Source organism: Rhinoderma darwinii, unplaced genomic scaffold (assembly GCF_050947455.1).
Source record: "Rhinoderma darwinii isolate aRhiDar2 unplaced genomic scaffold, aRhiDar2.hap1 Scaffold_130, whole genome shotgun sequence".
Classification (NCBI taxonomy): Eukaryota; Metazoa; Chordata; class Amphibia; order Anura; family Rhinodermatidae; genus Rhinoderma; species Rhinoderma darwinii.
Window position 1 is genome coordinate 441,374 of NW_027461962.1, and position 16,953 is coordinate 458,326.

Sequence of the window (16,953 nt, forward strand, 5' to 3'; positions counted from 1 at the left end):
AGCCATTAAATGGTCTTTTGAAGAGTGGCGTCACTTCCTGGAGGGGGCCAGACACCAGATAACGGTCCTTACTGACCACAAGAATTTTGTTTTCCTAGAATCTGCCCGGAGGCTTAATCCTAGACAAGCTCGATGGGCGCTATTCTTTACCAGATTTAACTTCTTGGTTACCTATAGGGCTTGGTCCAAAAATATTAAGGCTGATGCACTGTCACGTAGTTTCATGGCCAATCCTCCTTCTGAGAAGGACCCTGCTTGTATTTTACCCCCTGGTATAATCGTTTCTGCCACGGATTCTGATTTAGCCTCTGACATTGCGGCTGATCAAGGTTCAGCTCCCGGGAACCTCCCTGGGGACAAGCTGTTTGTCCCCCTGCAATACCGGCTAAGGGTACTCAGGGAAAACCATGACTCCGCACTATCTGGTCATCCTGGCATCTTGGGTACCAAACACCTCATTACCAGAAACTATTGGTGGCCTGGGTTGCCTAAAGACGTTAGGGCTTACGTCGCCGCTTGTGAGGTTTGTGCTAGGTCCAAGACCCCTAGGTCCCGACCTGCGGGCTTACTACGTTCTTTGCCCATTCCCCAGAGACCTTGGACCCATATCTCCATGGATTTTATCACCGATTTGACTCCATCTCAAGGCAAGTCGGTGGTGTGGGTGGTAGTAGACCGCTTCAGCAAGATGTGCCACTTTGTGCCCCTTAAGAAACTACCTAACACCAAGACGTTAGCTTCTTTGTTTGTTAAACACATTCTGCGTCTCCATGGGGCCCCAGTCAATATAGTTTCTGACAGAGGGGTACAATTTGTTTCCTTATTTTGGAGAGCTTTTTGTAAAAAGTTGGAGATTGATCTGTCCTTCTCCTCCGCCTTCCATCCCGAAACTAATGGCCAAACGGAAAGGACTAATCAATCCCTGGAACAATATTTAAGGTGTTTCATCTCTGACTGTCAATTTGATTGGGTCTCATTCCTTCCCCTCGCCGAATTTTCCCTGAATAACCGGGTCAGTAACTCGTCAGGGGTCTCCCCGTTTTTCTGTAATTTCGGGTTTAATCCAAGGTTCTCCTCCGTTTCTCCTGGTTGTTCCAATAATCCCGAGGTAGAGGACGTTCATCGGGAACTGTGCACAGTCTGGGCCCAGGTTCAGAAGAACCTAGAGGCGTCCCAGAGCGTACAAAAGATTCAGGCTGATAGAAGACGTTCTGCTAACCCCCGGTTTGTCGTCGGGGATCTGGTGTGGTTGTCGTCTAGGAACTTGCGCCTTAAGGTCCCGTCCAGGAAGTTTGCTCCCCGATTTATTGGGCCTTATAAGGTCATTGAAGTCCTCAACCCTGTATCCTTCCGTCTGGAGCTGCCCCCATCCTTTCGCATACACGACGTCTTTCATGCCTCCCTCCTTAAACGCTGCTCCCCGTCCTGGTCCCCCTCGAGGAAACCTCCTGTTCCCGTTCTCACCCCTGAGGGGGTGGAATTCGAGGTGGCCAAGATTGTGGACAGTAGGATGATCCAGGGCTCCCTCCAGTACCTGGTCCATTGGAGAGGATACGGGCCGGAGGAGAGGACTTGGGTACCTGCTCGAGATGTTCACGCTGGGGTATTGGTCAGGAGGTTCCACCTTCTCTTCCCCACTAAACCGGGTCCTCTTAGTAAGGGTCCGGTGGCCCCTCATAAAAGGGGGAGTACTGTAAAGGATCTGCCAGGCACTACGTCTGTGGATACTCCCAGGATTAATCAGTCGACACCTGAGGCCAGACCTCTTAGACTGACACCGGCTCCCACCAATCAGGGTGGCAGGCTCAGGAGTGGGAGAGCCTATCGCGGCCTTGTCAGTCGGAGTTAGCTCCACCCCCTGTCCATTTATACCTGCCGTTTTCTCTTCCTCATTGCTTGTGATTCTTCTTGGATTCCTGGCCCCACTGCTGCCTTGCTCCAGCCTGCTTCTGCCGTGCTTCTGCCTTGCTTCAGTTCCCACTTATCCTGCTTCGCTCTGCCCCTGGCTTGCTTCCTGCTCCGTGCTCCGCGTTTGTATACTCCACTACGTCCAGATCCTGACTGGCTCGTTCACCACTCTGTTTCCTCACTGTGTTCCGTGTGCTACTGCCCTTTCCCTTGCTTGTTCCCTGTTTGTATCCCCTTGCACTTAGTCAGCGTAGGGACCGCCGCCAAGTTGTACCCCGTCGCCTAGGGCGGGTCGTTGCAAGTAGGCAGGGACAGGGCGGTAGGTAGATTAGGGCTCACTTGTTCCCTTCACCTCCTTCCTGCCATAACAGCAGAGCAGAAGAGTGGTCAGAAAAGCCAAGGTCAATCACAAGCAGAGGATCAGTAGTTCAAGAAGCTGCAGCAGGGCCAGGAAACCAACAGAGAAGAATCACAAGCAAAGGAGGAACAGGAAAGGCAGGTATAAATAGAGAGAGAGCGGGAGCTAGCTCCGTCTGGCCAGGCTGTGATAGGCTCTCCCACTCCTAAGCCTGCCATCCTGGGTGGTGGAAGATGGAGTCAGTCTCACAGACATAGAAGCAGGTGCAGACTGATTACCTATGGGCGTCGACACATAAGTTGTGTCTGGCAGATCCTTTACAGTACCTCCCCTTTTATGAGGGGCCACCGGACCCTTTCTAGGTGGACCTGGTTTATTGGGGAAACGAAGGTGGAACCTCCTGAGCAATACCCCAGCGTGAACATCCCGGGCGGGTACCCAAGTCCTCTCCTCAGGCCCGTATCCCCTCCAATGGACCAGGTACTGGAGGGAACCTTGGACCATCCTGCTGTCCACAATCTTGGCCACCACGAATTCTACCCCCTCAGGGGTGAGAACAGGGACCGGAGGTTTCCTCGAGGGAGCCAAGGATGGGGAGCAGTGTTTAAGGAGGGAGGAATGAAACACGTTGTGTACTCGAAAAGGCGGGGGCAACTCCAGTCGGAAGGAGACAGGGTTAAGGACTTCAATGACCTTGTATGGCTCTATAAACCGGGGAGCAAACTTCTTGGACGGGACTTTAAGGCGCACATCTTTTGACGATAGCCACACCAGATCCCCGACCACAAACAAGGGGTTAGCAGAACGTCTTCTATCTGCCTGTGTCTTTTGTATGCTCTGGGACTCCTCTAGGTTCTTCTGAAGCTGTGCCCAGACTGTGCACAGTTCCCGATGAACGACATCTACCTCGGCATTGTTGGAACTACCAGGTGAAACGGAGGAGAACCGTGGATTAAACCCAAAATTACAGAAAAAGGGGGAGACCCCTGACGAGTTACTGACCCGGTTACTAAGGGAAAATTCGGCGTGTTGAATGAATGAGACCCAATCATATTGACAGTCAGAGATAAAACACCTTAAATATTGTTCTAGAGACTGATTAGTCCTCTCAGTTTGGCCATTAGTTTCAGGATGGAAGGCAGAGGAGAAGGACAGATCAATCTCCAACTTTTTACAGAAGGCTCTCCAAAACAATGAAACAAATTGTACCCCTCTGTCAGAAACCCCTCTGTCAGAAACAATATTGACAGGGACCCCATGGAGACGCAGGATGTGTTTGACAAACAAGGTAGCTAACGTCTTAGCATTGGGTAGTTTCTTGAGGGGCACAAAGTGGCACATCTTGCTGAAGCGGTCTACTACAACCCACACCACCGACTTGCCTTGAGATGGAGGCAAATCGGTGATGAAATCCATGGAGATATGGGTCCAAGGTCTCTGGGGAATGGGCAAAGAACATAGTAAGCCCGCTGGTCGGGACCTGGGAGTCTTGGACCTAGCACAAACTTCACAAGCGGCGACGTAGGCCTTAACGTCTTTGAGCAACCCAGGCCACCAATAGTTTCTGGCAATGAGGTGCTTGGTACCCCGGATGCCTGGATGGCCAGATAGTGCAGAGTCATGATTTTCCCTAAGTACCCTTAGCCGGAATTGCAGGGGAACAAACAGCTTGTTCTCAGGAAGGTTCCCGGGAGCTGAACCTTGATCAGCCGCAATTTCAGAGACTAAATCAGAATCAATAGAGGAAATGATTATACCTGGAGGCAAAACACAAGCAGATCTTCCTCCGATGGAGGGCTGGCCATGAAGCTACGCGACAGTGCATCAGCCTTAATATTTTTAGACCCAGCCCTATAGGTGACCAAAAAGTTGAATCTGGTAAAAAATAACGCCCTTCGAGCTTGTCTCGAGTTTAGCCTCCGGGCAGATTCTTGTGGTCGGTAAGGACCGTAACCTGGTGCCTAGCCCCCTCCAGGAAGTGGCGCCACTCTTCAAATGCCCATTTAATGGCTATGAGTTTGCGGTTGCCAATATCATAGTTACTCTCAGTGGGCGAAAACTTCCTGGAGAAGTAGGCACAGGGGCGAAGATGGGTGAGGAACCTGGTACCCTGGGACAAGACAGCCCCCACTCCCACCTCGGACGCGTCAACCTCCACGATAAATGGCTCCATTTGTTTGGGCTGAACCAGCACTGGGGCCGAGATAAAGCACTTCTTAAGGACCTCAAAAGCCTGGACAGCCTCAGGAGGCCAGTGGAGGAGATCAGCACCTTTGCGAGTGAGATCCGTAAAAGGCTTAGCGATTACCGAGTACTTAGCAATAAATCTCCTGTAATAATTAGCGAACCCCAGGAAGCACTGTAACGCCTTCAGGGAGGCAGGTTTGACCCATTCCGCCTTAGCCTGGACCTTGGCGGGGTTCATGCGGAATTCATGAGTAGTGAGGATTTGACCCAAAAACGGTATCTCCTGCACCCCAAACACACATTTTTCGGTCTTAGCAAACAGTTTGTTTTCCCGAAGGGCCTGGAGCACATTCCTGACATGCTCAATGTGGGAGGACCAGTCCTTGGAAAACACAAGTATGTCATCAAGGTACACTACAAGAAATACCCCCAGGTAGTCTCTTAAAACCTCATTTATGAAATTCTGGAAGACCGCAGGAGCATTACACAACCCAAAGGGCATGACGAGGTATTCGAAATGACCTTCGGGCGTGTTAAACGCAGTCTTCCACTCATCCCCCTCTTTGATGCGGATAAGGTTATAAGCCCCCCGTAGATCAAACTTAGAGAACCATTGGGCCCCCTGAACCTGATTGAAGAGATCAGGAATCAAAGGAAGGGGATACTGGTGACCTTATTCAAGTTTCGGTAGTCAATGCATGGGCTAAGACCACCATCCTTCTTCCCTACGAAGAAGAAGCCAGCACCTACCGGAGAAGTAGAGGGGCGAATGTAACCCTTGGCGAGGCATTCCTGGATATACTCTCTCATGGCTTCACGTTCGGGACAAGAGAGATTAAATATCCTACCCTTAGGGAGCTTAGCTCCTGGTACCAAATCAATTGCGCAATCATATTCTCTATGAGGTGGTAACACTTCGGAGGCCTCTTTAGAGAAAACATCAGCGAAGTCCTGAACAAACTCAGGTAGAGTGTTCACCTCCTCAGGGAGAGAAATAGAATTAACAGGAAAACATGACGTCATGCATTCATTACCCAATTTGGTAAGTTCCCCAGTATTCCAGTCAAAAGTGGGATTATGCAACTGCAACCAGGGAAGGCCTAAAACCAAATCGGACGATAATCCCTGCATCACCTGTACAGAGCACTGCTCCAAATGCATGGAGCCCACAAGGAGTTCAAAAACAGGGGTATGCTGTGTAAAATAACCATTAGCAAGAGTAGTGGAGTCGATACCCACTACCGGGACAGGTTTAGGCAAATCAATCAATGGCATAGCTAGAGACATAGCAAATTCCACAGACATAATATTAGCAGAAGACCCTGAATCCACGAAGGCACTGCCGGTAGCAGACATACCACCAAAAGAGACCTGAAAGGGAAGCAAGATTTTATTAGGTTTCATATTTACGGGAAATACCTGTGCGCCCAAGTGACCTCCCCGATGGTCACTTAGGCGCGGAAGTTCTTCCGGCTGCTTATTCTTACGCCTAGGACAGTTGTTCACTTGATGCTTGTCATCCCCACAGTAGAAGCAGAGACCATTCTTCCTGTATAACTCTCTACGTTGTTGGGGGGACACGGAGGCCCCGAGTTGCATAGATACCTCCGAGTCTTCCGTGGAGGTATCATGGGGGAGTCAGAGGAGAAAACACAAACACGTTCAAGTCGTCGTTCCCTGAGACGTCGGTCAAGTCATACTGCTAAAGCCATAACCTGATCTAGGAAGTCAGAATAGGGTTAGCTAACTAGCAGGTCTTTCAGGGCGTTCGACAGACCCAATCTAAATTAGCACCTTAAGGCAGGGTCATTCCACCGAGAAGCTACACACCACTTCCTAAAGTCAGAACAATATTCCTCAAGCATTTGCATTTGCTGAGCCAGGGTCTCAAGGGGGTCCATAGTAGTGTCAGGGACCAGGTAGACTAGGTATATGGGCTTGTGATTATGTAATGTCGGGGTAGGGAAACAGACAAGTGAGCCCTAATCTACCCGCCACTCTGTCCCTGCCTACTTGCAACGACCCGCCCTAGGCGACGGGGTACAACTGGGCGACGGACCCTACACTCAATAGGTGCACAACAGACAAACAGACAAGGGTACAAAGAAGCCAGGGAAATGGGGATGTTGCCCACGGGAACACCGTAAGCAACAAGCGAGGTGAACGAGCCGAGTCAAACCAGGAGATGAGCGAGGTACAAAAACGCAGAGCAGAAGAGTGGTCAGAAAAGCCAAGGTCAATCACAAGCAGAGGATCAGTAGTTCAAGAAGCTGCAGCAGGGCCAGGAAACCAACAGAGAAGAATCACAAGCAAAGGAGGAACAGGAAAGGCAGGTATAAATAGACAGAGAGCAGGAGCCAGGCTGTGATAGGCTCTCCCACTCCTAAGCCTGCCATCCTGGGTGGTGGAAGATGGAGTCAGTCTCACAGACATAGAAGCAGGTGCAGACTGATTACCTATGGGCGTCGACACAGAAGTTGTGTCTGGCAGATCCTTTACACGTTCTCTTTTCTTCTTCATCCGGCCCAGAACGCCATGATGACTTCTTCCATTCTTCTTCATCTCCAATGCCCAAGCGCGAACCACAAGATACGTCATGAAAGTGTTGATGTAACCTAGATACCACGTGTAATGATGGGGTAGGGAGACAGACAGGTGAGCCCTAATCTACCTGCCTCTCAGTCCCTGCCTACTTGCACGGCCCGCCCTAGGCGACGGTGTACAACTGGGCGACGGTCCCTACGCTCAATATGTGCACGACAGACAGACAGACAAGGGTACACAGAAGCTAAGGGAAATGGGGCAGTTGCCCACGGCAACACAGTGAGCAACAGGCGTAGTGAATGAGTCGAGTCAAACCAGGAGTGTTCCAGGTACCAAACGCAGAGCAGGAGCGTAGTCAGTAAAGCCAGGGTCAAAATGAAGCAAGGTCAATAATAATAGCAGGAGCAGCAGAGCCAGAAAACAGGAAAGAATCACAGGCAAAGACATGCAGGAAAAGAAGGTATAAATAGACTGAGGCTGGGAGCTAGAACCGTCTGACCAGGCTGTAATAGGTTCTCCCACTCCTGAGCCTACCAGCCTGAGTGGTAGCAGATCGAGTCACTCTATCAGACCTAGGAGCAGGTGCAGACTGATTAACCACGGGCGTCGACACAGAAGCTGTGTCTGGCAGATTCTTTACACCACGTTCCCGTGACCTAATGTGCCACGTCACAGCGTATTCAAATCATGGAAGTGTCTGGTCTACATGACTACCGACTGTCATGGTGTGCAAACCTTAGATCAAAATTTTGACATATAACTAACTGACTCTAAACCTCATAGGGTAATTTTCTTTAGCTATTATACCAGGATGTAGGCGGAGGAGTAGGCTAAGAGAACGGAAAGTGGCCGAGGCGGGAGTTGGGCCAGAGTGAATATGACGCTTGACTGGGGTCTGGGGAGGGGAAGGGGAGAGAGACAGGTGAGAAGGTGGGAGCAGAGGGGCAACATAAAAAAAATAATTAAACTGAATCTACTGCTTTAAAACAGTCACTCACCAAGTTGCGTAGCTGGCCCCTGCAAGGGTCCCATTCCTTTCTACAAACCAATTACCGCTAATCATAACCTTGATGAGCGGCGGCTGATGGCAGGCCTGTTTGCAGGAGTACTAGCCAACTACGTCACAGATAACCCAAGTTTCAAGACCATGCAAATTTATGGATTTTCGGCATCCCATGGAATATGGGAACAATAGGGAATTCTATCAGTAAGTATTCTGCCTGTTTGTTGGATAATACTCCTAATCCAATTCCTTCTTCTAGCAGATTTTTTAAAGATTCCTTACATGCGGTGCTTGGTTTCGCCACAAGTTTGCGATATGTCGATTAATTGTCTAAAATGGTATTAACGTGTCTGTGATATAAAGAGGAATCTAGAACAACTCCTGCCCCGTAAGATTTGGAGGACACAGTTATATGCTGGATATATGGTGAGCCCCTGTGTACATAGTGAACCTTTTAGAAGGTTAATCTTTACCCGCTAAGGTGGAAGGGTTGGTTCCAATGCCTAGTTATGGTGGTGTCTGAGGAAATAAAGGTCCTTTTAGATGTCCCGATACTGACCATGAAAACCAGCGCCAATTGACGATACAGCGTGTCACAAGGAGCAATCATCGTTAATGTATGGGGGCAAACAATCGTTACTACACCAGACCCCGCACCGATCTGCCAGTCCAGCTGCCTCCGGGCACTGGACAACACTGCCGGAAGCAGATTGCTCAGATCACTGCATAGCGGCCGTTCGGCAGAACTGCAGCTCGGCCTCTATTCTTTGACCGGAGCCATCTACTTCCGGCAGTGTTGTCCGGTGCCCAGAGGCAGCTGGAGTGGCGGATCGGTGCGGGGTCCAGGTGTCGGACACGCACCGATCATATACTGATGACCTATCCAGTGGATAGGTCATCAGTTGTCAGAACGTGGAAAACCCTTTTAAAGGGAAGGTGTCACGGAAATTATTTTTTATATATATATATATATATATAATATTGCTTTTAGTATGTCATTAAAATAAATTGTATTTATTTGTGTTTTTTTGTTGTACTTTTTACTTTTTTCCTTCTCTATGGGGGCTGCCATTTTTTTTTTTCATCTCTGTATCTGTCCATTAACGACACATACAGAGATGGAATACGGCACATACATTCCCATAGAGAATGCGAACGGGAGCCGTTCCATTCACTATAGCGTATGCCGTCTGCGTGGGAACGGCACATGCGCCACTCCCACACAGATCAAAAGGAAGGTCTTTAGTAGAGCGACATCCAGCGCCATTTTCATGTGGACCGGAAGCCACGGTCGGACAGTAAGATGACGACTTCCGGTCGCGGCTTCCGGCCATATGTTGAAGGCAGCGCAGACGCAAGGACTAGGAGCGGCAGGGCGGAGGCGGCGGCAGGAACAGGTAAGTTATGTTTGTGTATGTGATGTGTGTGTATGTTAGTGTTATACTGTCTGCTGAGCACTGTATCTAATCCTCCTACACTGTGAATTCGCTCAGAAAATGGCGGCACACAGTGTAGGAGGTTTGAACATTCAACCCCCTCCTTTCTCCTGGCACTAGGGGGAGGGGGGATTCTGTGAGGACACTAGAGTGAGTGTGTCTACTACAAATTTGCAGCATAAGGCAATGAGGTTGCTTTACCACATGCCAATGCGGCAATTTTGGGAATTGCTCCCTCTAGTGACCAGCACATGGAAATGTTATAAATTAGAATCTAATTTATAATATTTCCTGACTTGTGCAAAAATTAAAAAAATTAAAACAATGTGTAATCATTTATATACTAACTGTTTAACTGAAAAAAATTAAATTAAATTTCTAGCGACACATTCCCTTTAATACTGGCGTTTCATACACCAGTCCTATTAAACAGTTTGCTGGAGTAAGATGCAACACATTTATTAACAGGTGAAAGACTCTTATTAAATGTGTCGCATCTTTTAGCTGCAACGCGGCCTGTCATCAGTACTTTCTACGTGCTGCGGCCTGCTGTAAGAGCCTGAGGGGATCCGGGAGGGAGAATCGGAGTAGTGAGGTAAGTACATTTTTTAAATGTATTTTATTGTCTGATTGGGGGGCAAACAGTATGATTGGGGGGGAGGTATGGGTCTGGCACGGAACTGTGCCTTGTTACGCCCCCCAGAGATAAATCTGGGCCGCACTATACATATAGATTTCTGCTACAATTTACATCAGTTACTGGTGTAAATTATAGTAAAATTGTTGGCCATTTCTGCTAAGCCCCGCCCATTTTTTGCACCCCAAAAATGTCAACATTTGTGTATTTTAGTAAACTGTTGTAGAAAGGTTAATATATTCCCCCCAAAGGCTACAGTCCGTAATACAATATCTTAACCCCTTCCCTCTTTAGCCACTTTTGACCTTCCTGACAGAGCCTCATTTTTCAAATCTGACATGTGTCACTTTATGTGGTAATAATGTCGGAATGCTTTTAGCTATCCAAACGATTCTGAGATTGTTTTCTCGTGACACTTTGGACTTGATGATACTGGCAAAATTTGCTCGATATGTTCAGTATTTAATTGTGAAAAACACCAAAATTTAGTGAAAAATTGCAAACATTTGCATTTTTCTCAACTTAAATGTATCTGCTTGTAAGGCAGGCAGTTATAACACACACAATTGTTGCTAACTAACATCCCCCATATGTCTACTTTAGATTGGCATCGTTTTTTGAACATCCTTTTATTTTTCTAGGACGTTACAAGGCTTTGAACTTTAGAAGCAATTTCTCATATTTTCAAGAAAATTTCAAAAGGCCATTTTTACAGGGGCCAGTTCCCTTGTGAAGTGGCTTTGAGGGCCTTATATATTAGAAACCCAAAAAAAGTCACCCCATTTTGAAAACTTCACTCCTCAAAGTATTCAAAACAGCATTTAAAAATTTCTTAACCCTTTAAACTTTTCACAGGAATTAATGCAAAATAGGGGTGAAATTTACAAATTTCATATTTTTTTGCAGAAATTAATTTTTAATCCAATTTTCTTTATAACACAGAAAGTTTTACCATAGAAATGCAATTCAATATTTATTGCCCAGATTCTGCAGTTTCAGGAAATATCCCACATGTGGCCGTAGCGTGCTACTGGACTGAAGCACCGGCCTCAGAAGCAAAGGAGCACCTAGTGGATTTTGGGGCCTTATTTTTATTCAAATATATGCAGAGTGAAAATTGGATTTTTTTTCCATATATATACCAATATATGGTGCCCAGCTTGTGCCACCATAACAAGACAGCTCTCTAATTATTATGCTGGGTTTCCTGGTTTTAGAAACACCCTTCATGTGGCCCTAATCTTTTGCCGAACATTCGACCAGGCTCAGGAGTGAAAGTGTACCATGAAAAATCGAGGCTTAATTTGGCGATTTATAAAGTATTGGATCACAATTGCAGAGGCTCAGATGTGAAATAATAAAAAGAAAGCCCTGAGAAGTGACCTCATTTGGAAACTGCACCCCTCAAGGCATCTATTAAGGGGTGTAGTGAGCATTTTCACCCACAGGTATTTTCCATAAATGATTGCGCTGCGGATGGTGCAAAGTAAAAATTGATATTTTTCCCTAGAAATGCCATTTCAATGGCAAATATGTCATACCCAGCTTATGTCACTGGAGACACACACCCCAAAAATTGTTAAAAGGGTTTTCCCGGGTATGACGATGTGTGGAAGGAAACTGCTGTTTGGGCACACTGTAGGGTTCAGATGGGTGGGAGCGTCATTTTGCTTTTGGAGCGTGGAATTTGCTTGGTAATAGTTTTGTTTGGAGTGTTTCCGTTTATAACGTGGGGCATATGTGAGCTGGGCAGAGTACATCAGGGGCATAGTCAGGGGGTATAATATTGGGGTATAAAAACAATGAAATAATCCATTTATGTGTGTTACGCTGTGAAGCAATCCTTTCTGCACAGGCCAGTGTCGCACTGATATATGTCGTCCTTTCTTATGCCCCTTTTGGTCCGCATATTTGTAGTTTGGGGAATTTTGCTGTGAAATGTTGTCCTGGTATAATACGGGCACCCTCGCTTCCAGCAGATTTGTTTGGGCCCTCCCCTTCCTGGTTCCCTAATTTTAGATTCTTGATAAATCGCCTCTTGAAACAGAGGAAATGTTCCCCTCGGGCACAACTGCATACTTTTTATTTCCTGACTTATTGGAGCCATAACTAATTTTATTTTTTCATAGACGTAGTGGTATGAGGGCTGTTTTTTTGCGGGACGCGCTGTAGCGATTATTGGTACCATTTTGGGGTACATGCGACTTTTTGATCACCTTTTATCCTATTTTTTGGGAGGCCAGGTAAACAAAAAAACACATTTCTGGCACAGCTTTTTTAGTTTTTTTTATACAGTGTTCACCACGCGTTATAAATTACCTGTTAACTTTATTATGTGGATCCGTACGATTCCGGTGATAACAAATTTATAGCACTTTTTTATGTTTGACAACATTTTGCACATTAAAATTACTTTTGTAAAAAGAATGTATTTTTTCTGTAGCCAAGTTGTGAGAACCATATCTTTCCAATTTTTTTTGTCGACGGAGCTGTATGAGGGCTTGTTTTTTGCGAGACAAGCTATAGTTTTTATAGGTACCATTTTTGGATACGTGCGACTTTTTAATCACTTTTTATTCCAATATTTGTAGGGCAAAGTGACCAAAAAACAGAAACTCGGGTATAGTTTTTTACGGGTTTTTTTTACGCTGTTCACCGTGTGCAATAAATAATATAATATTTTGATACCTCAGGTCGTTACGTTCGCGGCAATACCAAATACGTATGGTTTTTTTAATAATAAAGGACTTAATAATCGAAATAGGGCGATTGTGTTTTATTTTATTACTTGAAAGTTTTAGGGTGTTCACACGATGAGAGGCATTTACGTGTGAAAAGACAGACTGTTAACAGCTGCCTCGTTTCACACGTAAATGCTCCTCCTCGCATTTTGCGAGGCGTCTGAGACGCTCGTAAATCTTGAGCTGTGCTTCATTGAGTTCAATGAAGAACAGCTCAAATTACGTGGCAAAGAAGTGCCTTGCACTTTTTTGCCGAGGCAGTCCATTTACGCGTCGTCGTTTGACAGCTGTCAAACGACAACGCGTAAATTACAGGTCGTCTGCACAATACGTCGGCAAACCCATTCAAATGAATGGGCAGATGTTTGCCGACGTATTGTAGCCCTATTTTCATACGTAAAACGAGGCATAATACGCCTTGTTTACGTCTGAAAATAGGTCGTGTGAACCCAGCCTTATTGTTTTCAAACTTCAATTTTTTTCATTTTTTTTTTTACACTTTTTTATACTTTCTTTTACACTCTCTTTCAAGTCCCACTAGGGGACTTGAAGTTCCAACTGTCTGATGTTTTTTTTCTAATACTTTGCACTACCTACGTAGTGCAATGTATTAGATCTGTCAGTTATTCACTAACAGCAAGTCAGATCTGTCAGTTATTCACTGACTCAGCTTCTGGGCCGTTGCCAAATATTTGGCGTATGGATACGGCAATTTGCGGGAAGTCATAGCTTTCCATGGCGTACCCATACGGCAAAGGGGTTCATGTAAGGATGTGTACACTTAATTGTGCAGCAACGCTTGTTGTCTCCATTCTATGTCAGTATGAGAAGTAGATGTCCGGCCTTATGATTTTGTGATATGTGATAGACCCAGAATCCCAATCACCAAACCAAAGAATGCAAAATAAAGACACAAAACATTATAATTGGGTGTTAAATGGTCAAAACTTTTATTATATTATATGACCAAACCCAAAATGGCAAACCTCTGACTCACGAAGAGTCACCCTCCAGCACGCAGGAAAGGAAAAACCCCCTGTGGGGGAAACCTCTAGGGAAACCATGGCTGGAGGATGGCCCTTCCTCTGGGCTTAGAAGGTGCCAAAATAGAATTTGTAACAGAATTTGTAAGTTTTCTCAGATTTTCTAGGAAAGACAATACAATGAACGAACAACATAAAACACATAAATCGGCTGATCTGGTTGGCTAGGCGGGTGTCTCTGTTTCTGGGCACCCATTAAAATGAATGGGTGATCCACGGATGAGACGGGTCCTCCAGATGCCTCCTTGTAGCATCTGTCTCCGCTCCGGCCAATAGAAGGGGATCTCCTGTTGGAAATCCCCCTCTATTACAGACAACCCGTATGAAGAGGATGGCATCACTGTGATGAAGAAGTCGTCTTGGGTGTAGGGTTTCCCTGCTAAAATCTCCAAATTACATCAGGTCGGCATTGGTGGGGAAGTCAAGCTCAAGGTCCTCAGTACCATCCAATATGGCGCTGAATGTGGCAGTAAAACCTTCTAATATGGAATCTTCTTTATGTCATAAACATTTGTATTTATGACATCAGCGCATTCATCATCATTACTGCAGGAGTTTATTAACACTGCCGCCTCATTCATTGTGACGTCACCCACTGTGGTCTGAAGTGTTAACCCTTTACTGACTGGCAGTGTACTTACCACAGAGGCCATAAAGCTGAATAGAACGGCCATAAAGGAATAAGGGATATTGCAGGGAGCATCTCCGCACAAGAACAATGCATGACAAAGGGTTGTCCAGGATAAGATAACTTGTCTGCTTTCTCCAAAAACCAGCACCACACCTGTCCATAGGTTGTGTGTGGTATTACAGCTCATTACCATTCACTTCAATGGAGCTAACCTGCAATACCAGATACAAAAGAAAGCAGCCATATTTTTCTAATCCTGCACAGCCCCTGTTAGAAATAGTTAAAAAAAAGGGGGGGGGGGAGAAAATAAATGAAAAAAAAGGTAAAAAGAGGAACTCTGAGGTAAAATAAATCAAACTAGACTGAAAGGAGTCTGCTGGAGGTGCCAGATGGAAAGACATATTTCTGCCATGGGGACCAGATTAGTTGAAATGTATCTTGAAGGGGGGCTTCAGAGAGTGGGTTTTAACCCCTTATAGCCCTATGAAGTGCTGTTGCATTGAAAAACTATGCAGTTCATCTTCGAATGCAGCGTCACAAAAACAAATTATTTTGTAAAAAATAAAACTATATAAATTTGGTATCGCCATAATCGTAACGACCCGCGGAGTCAAGTTATCATGCAATTCATGCCGCCCGATGAACATTGTAAAATCAAAACAGAAATGGTGGAATTCCAGGTTTTTTTTCAATTCACCCCACAAAATGTAGTTGTTTTTTACATTTTTTAAAATACATTATATGGTAAATTAGGCCGCAGGTTAAATTCCACATAAACAGCGCCATTCATCGGTTAACTGTTTAAGTGATCTTTATCGAAAAACACCATAAGAATTTTTTCACAATTAACCTTCTAATTGGGCCTAGCATGTGTGATACTGTCTGCTAAGCTGTTGTATCTAAGTAGACCTAAGTAGACAAAAGTCGATGGTCCAGCGCAGTCAGGTTTAAAACAGAACGTAGTTCCAATTTTATTTGGATGGTTAAAACAAGATCATTCCCGAATGCAAGGGTGAAAATGTAGGTAAGGTGCCTACGCGTTTCAGACGTATACCACGTCCTTCCTCATGGCTTTAATGCTAACAACTAAATATCAGAACGAGGTTTATATCCGGTTGCCAACAGGTGAAAATTAGTGATGTCACAGAAAAGTGGTGTTGTCCAGCATAGTAGTGCTGAACTAGGGAGACGCCTATAAAGCATCAGTATTCTATGAATAAAAGCTATCCAGCACGGTGGAGCTGTCCAGCAGAAGTGGTGCTGAAACAGAGAGCCGGTGATAGAACATCACTGCTCCACTAGTAAGTTATGTGCTTATAGCGTTGATTGATGAATATTTATAAATAATAAAATGAGGGATAACAATGATCCAAATCTATCCTTGAGTAGTGGATAGAATATTAATGCTAATTTCTGTTTATTAGGCTGTCGGATATGAACCTCTGCAATACTCACATCAAAAAATTAAAACATGAATAGACGCTAAAAAATACATCATTTAAACAGTTTAAGACAATACATGAACTGGAAAGAAGGGGAATTATGTATTGGTCTACAAGGATAATTAGTATTGGAAAATGTGTTTTCCTTTGAATACTAGACCGTCAAACGGGAAATCTGATGGGGGAAGGACCCGTTAATATGGATAATTAGGTGTCACCTGTAAAAGCCATGAACATTAACAGGTATTATTGATTATTAGGCCATATTAGATTCTACCGATCATTTCATAGATTCTTTTACTATTAGTGGAACATTAATTCTTTTTTTATGTTCAGACCTTTAGGAAACCTTGTTTTTAGTGTAAATATCCAGTATGCTTCACGTGATAAGATTTTATGTTTGATGTTCCCCCCTCTGGTTGGAGTTTTGACTTTTTTTCTGGCATAACATCTCAGACTTGTAATTGATCTATTATGGAAGGTTATGAAATGTTTTGCAACATTGGAGATATTGGTGAGGTTAGGATTTCTTATATAGCCCAAATGTTCTAGTATCCTAGTTTTACATTTGCGGCTGGTGCAGCCTACATACATTAGGTTGCATTCCAAACACTCCACAATATATATTACTGCCTCACTGTTGCAATTAATGTAAGTTTGAATTGAAAAATTTGTATTGTTATCTGAATCTCTGAAGTTCTTAGTAGGCTTAGCATATGAACAGATTTTACATGGATGCGAGCCGCATTTAAAGAAACCCGTATATTGAAGCCATGTCAGTTTGGGAGTGTTTGAGGAAAATATAGAAGGAGACAATAGATCACCTAAGGAAGGAGCTTTTCTGTATACAACACTGCAACCATCTTTCAAAATATCTGACAGAGCCTCGTCTTACATTAGAATGGCTACATTTTTATGGACGATTTTCTTTATTTCATTAACCGGTTAAGGACTAGGCTGTTTTACAGCTAAATGACCAGAGCACATTTCACAATTTTGCTATGCGCTTCTTTAGATGACTAT